The sequence below is a fragment of the Podarcis tiliguerta genome (genome assembly GCF_965153285.1).
Source record: "Podarcis tiliguerta genome assembly, chromosome: 10".
Taxonomy (NCBI): domain Eukaryota; kingdom Metazoa; phylum Chordata; class Lepidosauria; order Squamata; family Lacertidae; genus Podarcis; species Podarcis tiliguerta.
In genome coordinates this window covers 38,852,368-38,864,607 of record NC_139543.1, presented here as the reverse complement: position 1 = coordinate 38,864,607, position 12,240 = coordinate 38,852,368, and positions in this window count along the sequence as shown.

Here is a 12,240-nt window from a genome sequence, read left to right as displayed (position 1 = left end):
ATGTTCTTTTGGCTCTTAGCCAAGCAATTCGTTGCATATTTGTGTGCAAGAGAGAGCTAAGGATAAGCAAAGTTGTTGCATTTGTTAAAAGTTCTAATGTGCAGATAGATTAGCTTGCTTCTTCAAGTGTACTGGAAACCTAACCTGTAGGGCTTTTTATATATATAAAAAAATTATATATATATACATATATATATATGGATTGTCCTGGGTCTCTGGGTTGTCCTGGTTTGAAATCCTGGTACCCTAACTTTCATTATGTATGTATGACTGCCATGAGGTTGTAGCGTCCAGTCATCTCCTGTCCTGACAGTGATGAATGCTCATGTAAATGTTCTCCAGTGACAGAAACTAGATCCCAGGCTGTTTGTCCATACTCCAAGTGATGTAAAATAGAATGTGGTGCAACTTCTGTATAATAAACAGTCCATGTTTTGGATATGCAGTAACATCTCCGTAGCACCTTTTCTGCCTTTGACCTTGCATTTCTGTCATATGCTATTCTTGAAATTTATCCAGGGCCTGGATTCCAAGCAATAATCAATTCAGAATACACACAAAATGTTCATTTTAAGCCTTACGAGTTAACAGAGGCTGCAATCGTAAGCTTGCCTACCCAAAAGTAAGTCCTACTGAATTTCGTGTAGTTAACTCCTTGTTAAATGTCATTAGGATTGAATCCACAGGTGCATGTCTTAAGCCATCCTTACAAGATTACCTATGCAATAGTTGTTGAATGGCAGCAAAAATGTGGCAGATCATAGAAGGCAATGAGTTTAATTCTAAAAACATGGACTTTCATAGGAAAATGTTTGCTTCTGGTGTGTCAAAACTGAAGCTGAAGTCTGCTGTCAATTTTAGTTCTCAAGTACAGTTGGTTTGTGGCACTTCAATCTGAAACATACCACTTGGGAGTCTGGCTCATTTTCAAGGACCCATAAATTCTGTGCCAAGTGTTTAGAATCAGTATCAGTTCACTAGACCCCTGCCTGCAAAGTTAAAGTTGCAATGAGAGAGAGAGAAAATGAAAGCAGTTTCTTGCAAAGAGAACTATATTTAATATTCTCAGGACTGTTTCTGCTGGGTTAGAATCCATCAAGTAACAGAGATCAACAAATCAATTTCACACAACCATTTCATGCTTATTGTGAGTTTCACATATGCTTGACTATTTTTTGTCGCACTTATATTTACCATAAGTTTCCTTTGCATGTTAAATGTATTTTTTCCAATTATATTAAAGCTAAGTAACAGTGTATGCTGCAGCCCATTGGCAAGACATAAATTAAACTGTGTTATGTCTACTCCCAAGCATAATAATAATAATAATAATAATAATAATAATAATTTATTTATACCCCACCCATCTGGCTGGGTTTCTAAGCCGTTAGTTTTAATATAATAAATTAGAAATAGAGACAATTTACCAAACTTCCCTGTTATGTAATTATTCTGCATCATTGTACGAAACAGTTCTGGTCACTTTCATCTGAAAACTACACCATGGTGGTAAAACACAGAATTCATTCAACTTATCAGGTAGCAGCTTACCACATTCACAACCAATACCTGATCAGATATGGAATCTGCTTCTGGCTACGGAAGTGATGGTGTGACAAGCCTTAACAAGATAGGAATGGACTACAGAAATCCTAGCCTGCAGAAAGGGAATGTCGTAGAAACATCATGGTGCTGAAGCTTGTTCGCTCTTTTTTTCCATCCTGGAAAACATTAAAGTACTATTCAGCCTTCTTCTTTGTCAAGACCAAATTATGTTTAATGTTCATACAGTAGCATGATTAGGACTGTCTAAAATAAATAAGTCCGTCTCCCCATCTGGAATGGGACTGTGATATGGAGAACAGGGGTGTAACCCTATCCCTTGAGCTGTGTTTGCTTGTCAAAACACCCTGAGGTGTTATTCCCCCCCACCCCCCAAAAAGTGTTATTGGTAGACTCTATCTCTATGAGATGCCAGCACCTCACAGGATGGCTATCATCACCATGTTAAGCACTTGTCTTTGCAAGAACAAGATTTTCTGCTTCAAACCTGTTGTTTTTCCAGGGCAAGGTCTTGTAGGAATACATTCCAGAGACAATATGCCTTTAAAACAAGACTCTGCCTGTGCTGAGTGGTGTTCAGTTTCCCCTGAGGTGGGTTTTCATTGCAAAGAACTGGATGTTTTGCTTGTAGATTATTCTGATGTTAGAATACACAACAATAGTTTAAACACACACACACACACACACACACACACACACACACACTGCATCCCTGGATGTGCCTTTAAACCAAATATACTGCTGGAACACCCTTCCAGCAGAAAAACTGACAGGGTAGAGTCATGGGCAGAGAAACAGCGCAAATGCCACATTAACATCACAGAAACATTGTTGGATCAGGCCATAGGTTTATCTAGTCCAGCATCCTGTTCTCACAGTGGCCAAGCAGATGCCTGTAGGAAGCCCACAAGCGGGATATGTGTGCAACAGCACTCATTCCACACTCTTACAACCTGTGGCCAAAACACCTCAGCCCTGTCACATTTATTTATTTCATTGTTTTTTTAAAATTGAATTTCTCAGTCACTTTATCTTGCCCGGGACCACCCAAAGCAACTTAGAACCAAACAGACAATAAACCCCATTCAGATATATTAAAACCAAGAGGAAAGAGAAACACATTATTAAAAACACCCCACCCACTTCTAAAAGGTCTCAGATAGTTAAAGGCCAAAGGCCTGTTTATAGAGGAAAGTTTTGGCCTGGCACTCTCAGGTGGACTCCCTTGATAGGAAATGGAGAAGGGGTGCTTTGTGCTACAGAGAAGCACTTCACAAAGCGTTTGCAAAACCAATGTGCGGTATGTGGTTAGCATGTCTGACCAGAGCATGGAAGATCAGGGTTCAAACCCTCATTCTGCCACAAAGCTCACTGGGTGACTCTCAGCACAACCTACCTCCTTACTTATGAGGAGAACATAAGAGGAGAGAACCACACATGCTATTGCTACATCAGCCTCCTTGAGGGAAAGGTGGGATATACATGTATTAAGAAAAAAATCATAAACATAAAATGGTTCTTCTGAGGAGACACAGGAACTTGAGCATGTGCCAAGATTTTCTCCTCCCAGAACCTTAGCACGAACCTTGCCTCAAGCACAAGCAACTTCCATTCCCAACAACTGGGGTGCCTGAATTGAGTATATATATATATACATTGCCTGAAGATAACATGAGGTAAGTACCTTGCTGTAACCTGGCTTTGGTCAATTTCTGGATGTGAGACCACCTGGGAATACCATGTGTGCCACCTTGAGTTTTGTGGTTGAAGACACGATAGAAACATAATAAATGATCAATAATTAAAAGTAACCAGCATTACCAATGAAATAAATAACATTCAATCCATTATATGCTCCTCAGTATGTGCCCAGCTTGCACTTAGCATCTAATTGTGGTTTCTAGTTCAATCCTGCATGGGTCTACTCAAATATCATCCCAGGGTTGTGAGTGTAGGGTTGCAGCCTTCAGGTGCCTACCTCCTACTCCCTGTTCAGTTTGGTTTTCTACTAAGACAATGAGCGTGCAAGTTTTCTTGCAGCAATTACACATGGGTTATATTTACTTTTGTCCCTGTGGAGCAATATGGCACAACTCTTACAATAGTTAATTGATGAAACATTGTTAAAGGGACATGAGGATCTCAGTTAATGATGCACCATAAAATTGCAGGGGATAGGATTCCCCTCGGTTTACCTGCAGTCCCTGCTGCTTTTGTATATTGAGGACACTTATGAATGACACTTGTGAAAATGCCTTTAGATCTTTTGCGTGTAGTGTATCCAAGGCTGAAAAAACCCCATATCTCCTTTAAGAAATACAGTTGAATCTCGGTTTTTGAACGTAATCTGTTCCAGTAGACCGTTTACTTTCTGAAATGTTGAGAAACCAAAAACTCAATATGGAAGCCTCAATACAATAGGGCAGGCATGTCCAAAATCCAGCCTGGGGGCCACTTGCGGCCCCCAGGCTGGTTTCAAACAGCCCCCCAGGCAATTTTGAAAAAGCAATCTCTTGCGGCCCCTGAGCGCCTGCCCACCAAAGCCATTTCCTTTTTGCAGGCTCTTCACGAGCTCTTCACAGGGACGTGGGTGGCGCTGTGGGTTAAAGCCTCAGTGCCTAGGGCTTGCCGATCAAAAGGTCGGTGGTTCGAATCCCCGCGGCGGGGTGCGCTCCCGCTGTTCGGTCCCAGCGCCTGCCAACCTAGCAGTTCGAAAGCATCCCTGGGTGCAAGTAGATAAATAGGGACCGCTTACTAGCGGGAAGGTAAACGGCGTTTCCGTGTGCGGCTCTGGCTCGCCAGAGCAGCGATGTCACGCTGGCCACGTGACCCGGAAGTGTCTTCGGACAGCGCTGGCCCTTGGCCTCTTTGAGTGAGATGGGCGCACAACCCTAGAGTCTGTCAAGACTGGCCCGTACGGGCAGGGGTACCTTTACCTTTACCTTTACCACGAGCTCTCCCCTCTGCGCAGGGGGTGTGAGTAGCCCCCGTGCCATTAGGGAGTCCCCGGTTGCGCCACTCCTTGGGTCGACCAATCTGGTCAGCCGGGGGGGGCGTGGCTAAATAAATAAATACTACAGTACAGGTTTGGGGTGTTGATGCTGCAGCGATGGCGATGGCAGAGGGGCGGCCGCCTTCTTGACCCAGTGCCGGATTTATGTATAGGCCGGCCCTCAAGCATGTTCACTTCATCAAATCTGGCCCTCTTTGAAAAAAGTTTGGACACCACTGCAATACGGAAACTCAATATGGAAGCTGTGCTGCACGTTCGGCTTCTGAAAATCGTTCGAAAACCAGAGCAGTTACTTCTGGGTTTTTGGCATTTGAAAGTTGAAACGTTTGACTTCCGAGACAACTGAAAACTGAGGTTCCACTGTATATATATATATATATAAATAAAATTGGAGCCCCTAAAGTCACATTTGCAGAATGAGAATTACCTGTTCCCTGTTATCACCGCAGGAAAGGCTAGAGTACAAGATACAGAGCCGACAATGTTTCCTAAGCTGCTTTCTCCTACTGTTCTCACAGTTGTTGAGTAAGCGGTGGCTTGATTTCACGACTGCTTATCTGGCAGGGACAAAATTTGCACTCCATGCACTCTGCCCTTTGAGCAGATCCTGTTGCAATGCTGAGTATGTTGAAGCCCGTGATAGTAGAATGGAGATTATTTGGACCAAACTCCCATCTCACTTATACCAGACAACCTCACTGAACTCAAAGGCTTGCAGCTGAAACAAGAGTGGTTAGCTGCATATTTCTTTGGGGGACCAGCTTGGACCAGCAAACATGAGTGAAGGACAGAGAATCATCATGTTCTCACATAGCAAGTTAATTGCATGAAAGCAACTAATGTATTGAAATGCAAAAATCAGGGGTGCTGTCACATGTTAATTGATTTCACTCACTTAATGTAACAAGTGGTTTAAACCCCAATTGAAATAATAGTAATAATAATAATAATAATAATAATAATAATTTATACCCCGCCCATCTGGCTGGGTTCCCCCAGCACACTCATTCTGCTCTGAAAACAAAGGCACCAGAATGCAGAAGATATGTGTTCAAATAATCTCCGCTATACTTTGGAATGCGTTTCTAGCTCTGTTCAGATGTTTGCCAAGAATGCACAGAGGGAGGCCACACAAGCTAACTTCACCCCCAGTGCCCTGTTCCTGTCAGCTGCAGCCTCAGACTCTAATGATGAAGAGCCATAGTTTAGTGGGATAGTATCTGCTTAGTGTGCAGAAGGTCCCAAGATCAATGTTCAGCAATTCCAAGTAGGGCTGGGACTGTCCCTTGTCTGAAATTCTAGGGAGCTGCTGCCAGTCAGTGTCGACAATACTGAGTTAGAGGGACTGATGGATTGACTGACTATAAGGCAGCTTCCTTACTGTGTGTTTCAGATCACTTGCTACCTGAGTTCCATTGTCTGAAGATGCCAAGGATGGAGCCACAGACCCCCTGCAAGTTAAGTGCATGAAACACAGTGGTACTTCAGCTTACATACGCTTCAGGTTACAGACTCTTCAGGTTACAGACTCCGCTAACCCAGAAATAGTATCTCGGGTTAAGAACTTTGCTTCAGGAGGAGAACAGAAATCGTGCTCCGGCGGTGCGGTGGCAGCGCAAGGCCCCCATTAGCTAAAGTGGTGCTTCAGGTTATGAACAGTTTCAGGTTAAGAATGGACCTCCAGAACAAATTAAGTTCTTAACCAGAAGTACTGAGCTATGGCTGCTCCTCAGTCAGAAATGAGGCCAGAAGAGGTCTGTGGCACACATCCAGCTCTGATCTCCAACAGAGGGGAATAGCTAGGGGTGGGAGGCTGCCCCTGCTGCCCCACCCTCCTTCTGCTACCGGAGGTGGATTTAGGGCAGCACGGGGGGGGGGGCAAGGCACAAGGGGCAAAGGGCCACCTTCCCACCTACTTCCCAAACCCTAGTTAGCACTTGCCCACCTTTGGGAAGGAGGTAGGAGGGCTCTAGGATTCTGCCAGAGCCTTGCACCACCTTCCCAAAGCCTGATGCCCCCCATTCCTGCCTTTGGGGAGGTGGCATGTCTGCTCCTGCTGCTACCTAAGGCAATTGCCTCACTCTGCCTAATGGTAGGGTCAGCCATGCCATCTGGAAAGCACCTTAGGTCAGAGATAAAGGCCACAGCAGTGACTGTCGGGAAATTTTGTCTCAAGGCTCCACAGTCTCAGTATCTTGAGTGGAAAGCAAATTGACAACTTAAAGGACAGAGTATTAAACCCGCATACACAGAAGGTCACTCAAGTGTGTTTAAAAAACTGCTTGCAAAAGGCCTTTCCCCCTCTCAGGTGAAAACTGAAGCCTGGCCAGCAGAAATTGTACCATTTCCAAAGGCAGTTACCCGATTACTGTGAGAATGAGGATTTCTGGATCAGTTGACGCTTCCTTTTTCTACTGAGGTGCATGCAATTAAAGCTTGTTTTGTATCGCTGTAAGTGAAACCAGATATTAGTGAAATAATCCACTGTAGAGCTTTAAAGAGAACATAAACTAGAAGCTTGCTGAACAGTACATCTTTAATTGCTTTGGCCTGATTCTTACCTTGTGCGTCCCCCCCCTTATTTGTTTGTTTGTTTGTAAAGCTACAGCATTTCCACACAGATGGCTTCCAGACAGAAAGTTTCTCCTAAATCTGAGAAATGGCTTCTAAAAATGCATCATCATTCTGCTGTCCAGGTATGTGTTGGGGAGAGGTGAACTTATTTGTGTGGCTCTTCAGGTGGGAACCTTAGATCATTGAAACTACTGTACTTGATTAGTTATTGTGGGGAAGAGAAGGAAGGAAGGAAGGAAGGAAGGAGTGAAGGAGTGGCATTTTAGATGACTATATCTTGGTGTATAACTTCCAGAAGAAGTCTGATGCTCTTTTGTAAACATTAAACATACAGATGATAAGGGATGATGGCAAAGATTTACAGTGAAAAATGCCGGCAATCAATAATGTTGCAATTCACTTTTTTGGCAAGGTTCTGTACAGGCCAAAATAGAATTTCCTTCTCAGGTGCAAAGGCTGGATTTAAGGGGTGCTTCGCAACAAGGGGTACTCTTGCATTTGTGGTAGGAAAAGATGCAGACTTCCAATAGGAAGTCATGGGACATGCACCAATTGGCAACAAAGTAGGATGTCCACTCTGAAACTTTTGCAGGTGCAAACAGTACAGTGGTACCTTGGGTTACAAATGCTTCGGGTTACAAACACTTCAGGTTACAAACTCCGCTGACCCAGAAGTAGTACCTCGGGTTGTGAACTTTGCCCCAGGATGAGAATGGAAATCATGCGCTGCCACCAGCGCAGTGGCAGCAGGAGGCCCCATTAGCAAAAGCGTGCCTCAGGTTAAGAAAGGTTTCGGGTTAAGAACGGACCTCAGGAACGAATTAAGTTCATAACCCAAGGTACCACTGTATTGAAGTTGGAATCAATAACTTCCCCAATGCCATGTCTTGGGGAAATGGCTTCACAGACCAAACTGAACCAATTGCAGGCCAAGATTGGCCTGTGAGACAGAGGTTCCCTACTACTGATCTATATGAACAAGGTACTACTACGCATTTGCATTCTATACTGTACTTATATGGGTGATTTCAGTGCTTAGATGGAAAACAACTTGTTATTACTCCTTTAAACTGCAATTTTCTTCTTGTCTCTCTGGCTGTCTTTCTCTATCAGAGTTGGCAGGGAGAAAACTACTTCAAATGAGCTGAACAAATCAGGATTAGGTGGAAGAGGGCAGACTGGAACAATGGAAAAAGTAGACCTCCTCTGTTCCTGGTTTATAGACCTTTACAGGACTTTTTTTCAGCTGGAACTTACCGGCACTCAGTTCTGGCACCTCTCAGGGGTGCTATTGCTGTTCTAAGAGAATGAGGGAGGAGTTTATGTTGAGTTCTGACACCTCTTTTTCTAGAAAAATAGCAATGGACCTTTCTTTCTTTCTTTCTTTCTTTCTTTCTTTCTTTCTTTCTTTCTTTCTTTCTTTCTTTCGATTCACTCTAATGAAATGCATTGGGGAAGAAAAGAGGGGGAAGAAAAGGAGTGGGAATTGTCCCAAGCTATGGTGCACAGAACACCGCAGGAAGTCTGCACACAAAGAAGCCAATGTGTGCAAAGTTCGTTGCAATTCTGTTTGTAGCTTACAGCACAAAAGCAGAGATGATTTTGGAGCACAAGGAGTCAATAAAAGTACAACTCAACGCAGTATAACTATTTAATGTGATGAATATACTGCCTCCCATTTTCAACCGCAAATCTGCAGATATGCTGCAGACCAGCTGAATGAAGCTCAAGGGCCATTAGTAGGCTGTGGACCAGTTTGGGAAACCCAGACCTAGGCTTCTTATGGAATCATAGAGTTGGAATCTTGACCACAGCCATCCCTGGGTGGGCTTGAACCACCAACCTTCTGGTTAAGAGCTAGACTCACTAACCCACTGCGCCCCTGGAGAGCATCTTACATGATACAGTTTGTCTCATGCCTTTTAAGAATTGTTGAGAGAGAAAAGGGAAGGTGTATATTTAAATATATATGTCATGGATATAGAAGTCCAGATTCACGTACAGTTTAGTAGTTCCTAATTGACAAAGATATATCCTGTGTCTCAAATGCCAGGGGCTCCTGTTTCATTTGTATCACAAGTTACATTGATCTCTGCTTTAACAGTTTTCATCCTTTCATCTTCTCCTGTTTACCACGGCCCGCGCAAAACTGATTGCAATCTCTTTTCAGAGTTATCTTGCTGCAGGCTGTTTGGATCTAACTGCACGCTTCTTCGTTGTTCTTTTGTGGCTTTCTTATTTGAGTCACTTTGCTAAAATGGAGACAGCATGTTCTGTGCTCTTATATAGCTTTGTTACATCAAGAAGGAATAGGCCAAATGATGATGATGAACATTTTATATTTATCTGTATTTGTAAATAGGTCACCTTGTGTAAGAAACCTACTATTTTTAAAACTGACTTTATGTATTATTTTGCCCTCTTGATGCCAAGTGAGGAAGAGGTAAGACAGAGTGCAATGTGTTCTGATTGGTTCTTTGCCAGGACACTGCTCCTCAAGAGAATGCAGCAGCTCATCGGCTGCTGCTTCTTCTTTTTATAAAAGAGTAACTCCCAACCTATTTGAAATGTTGCTACAGACATTTTTGGTCCTGCTTTGGCAGAGTCAGAAAGGACATGTAGAGCAAAATTTCCTTTGCTAGCTGGCAGGAGCACTGGGCATACCCAGAAAACTATGAGGGATTTGCAGTTTCAAGTTCCAATTTTAATAGCTGCTATCCCCAACAGGGCTGGATTTAGGTTTGATGAGGCCCTAAGGTACTGAAGGTAATGGGGCCCTTTATATGTCCAGCTGTCCTTTGTCAACAACAAATTGTCGCTGTTTTTTGTGTTGAATATGTGCTAGCTGGTAATTTATGGGCCTAATAGGTATCTAAAGCCATTTGCAAATAATAAAATATGTATTTTATCAAAGTACCAGTAATTGTTGAACTGAAATACAATTAAGAAGAAGCATATTAATAGTGAAATACAATTAAGAAGAAGTATAAAGGTAAATGGACCCCTGACCAGTCGCGGACGACTCTGGGGTTGCGGCACTCATCTTGCTTTACTGGCCGAGGGAGCCGGCATACAGCTTCCGGGTCATGTGGCCAGCATGACTAAGCCGCTTTCTGGTGAAACCAGAGCAGCACGCGGAAACACTGTTTGCCTTCCCACCGAAGCAGTTCCTATTTATCTACTTGCACTTTGACGTGCTTTCGAACTGCTAGGTTGGCAGGAGCAACGAGACCTCACCCCGTCACGGGGATTCAAACCGCCCACCTTCTGGTCAGCAAGCCCTAGGCTCTGTGGTTTAGACTACAGTGCCACCCACGTCCCTTGTAAGAACTATATTAATAGTGAAATAATTATTAAGCTCTAACTTAAAATCATTTTTTATTCATAACAAACTTCATAATGCAAACACATTGGCAACAAAACACTGTTGCTGTATATAGGTTTTATTTTATTTGTTTTTTATCTTATATTTTGCAAATGTACATCTAATTTTTTTCCTTTAATTTTTTTGGGTCCCCCATGAGAGTTGGGCCCTAAACTATAGCTTGTTTAGTTTATACGTAAATCCGGCACTGATCCCCAATAATCTCTGGGTATGGGGCAAGTAAAGGACAGTGGGCCAGATCCTGCTGTCAATCACAGTGAATAGCAGAGATGGACCGCTTGTGAGATGGACAGATGTTGTGAGATTCCAACTTCCCTCTTCCCCAGGCAGCACGGCCAAAAGTCAGGAATGAAGGGAGCTGGAGTTTGCAGGGCCACAGGTTCCTCATCTCTGGTGAATAGAAATGGGGTTATTATACCTGTGATCTGACTCAATATAAGGCAATTTCATATACCCATCTGAAACAGAGTTATGAAATCAAGCTAATATACACATATTTGTGCAACATATACCTATTTCAGATTTTTGGTGAAGAGAAGAGTGTATGATGTAGCCACATTCTTCCTGAGATAGGTCAACAGAACTGTACAAGGTTGATGCCCAAATAATTTCTTTCTGTGGCTCAATGTTTGGAAACTGGACATCAATACGTAAATCCCTTCTGTAAAAAATGTAAGGTTTGAATATTACATCTTCATTTTCAGAATACCCTAACCTACCTCCAAATAATGAATATTTTAAACATTTGGGGAGAAATTGTTATTTGAGGGCTGCAATCCCAGCCTGCTGATTTCTGCTGGGTGAATTATCTGAGAATCACGGCCACAGATGCACAGCTAACATGCACTAGAATTTACAAAGTCTGAAGGCAAATACTTCCAGTTCTTCAGCGATCAAGTCTGATAGCAAGAAAGATTCGTTATTGTACTTGGGAATTGGGGCCCAGTTAAGCAAGTGATTATGCTGGAAGGTTTTGACAGTCAAGCTTAAATTTAACACAGTGCAGTCAGTTTCAAATGCCAAACTGCTGGGTGAGAACAGGTGTTAACAACTCTGTTCTTCTTCCTAAGGCGAGACGGGAAAAGCACCAGAGTGCACGGTGGGCCCTTTTAAAACTGTTGAGTCTTGTTCGCTAACTGAGGAGGACTTGAAAAGCTTCAACGGTTTCCTAGACTTTATTAATTTAATATGACTTTAAGTGGGCAGGGCTGTAAACATTAAGCCCATGAAACTTATTATAAAGTCTTCTCTTGAAAAGTAGAAAAATAAATATCCTGAAAGTTCTGAAGAATAATATGTCATCCCCATATCTGGAATATAAACAACTGAGTACCATAAAACAGCTTTACTGGAGGGAGTGATAGGGAGAAGTGAACACGATCATTATATTAAACATACAACTCACTGTATAAACTGTATATGCAAACTCTAAATAGTTCACTGTCTTGGATTCCAGGCATGCTGGAACATTTGTGAGTGACATTTTAACAGATATTGTGGTTATCTGCTTAAGACAAGAAATATTAAGGATCCATTTATCACATGGCATCTGAGGTAAAAGTTCATCTATACATATTTAGACAGCTTTGGGCTTGAGGACTCGGGGGGGGGGGAGCACTGCCTTTTAAATGTTCCATCAGGGTGCTTGTCCCCTTTAACAGCGGCATGATGCAGAGAACACCAGCAGCCAAAGCAGAGATGGGGG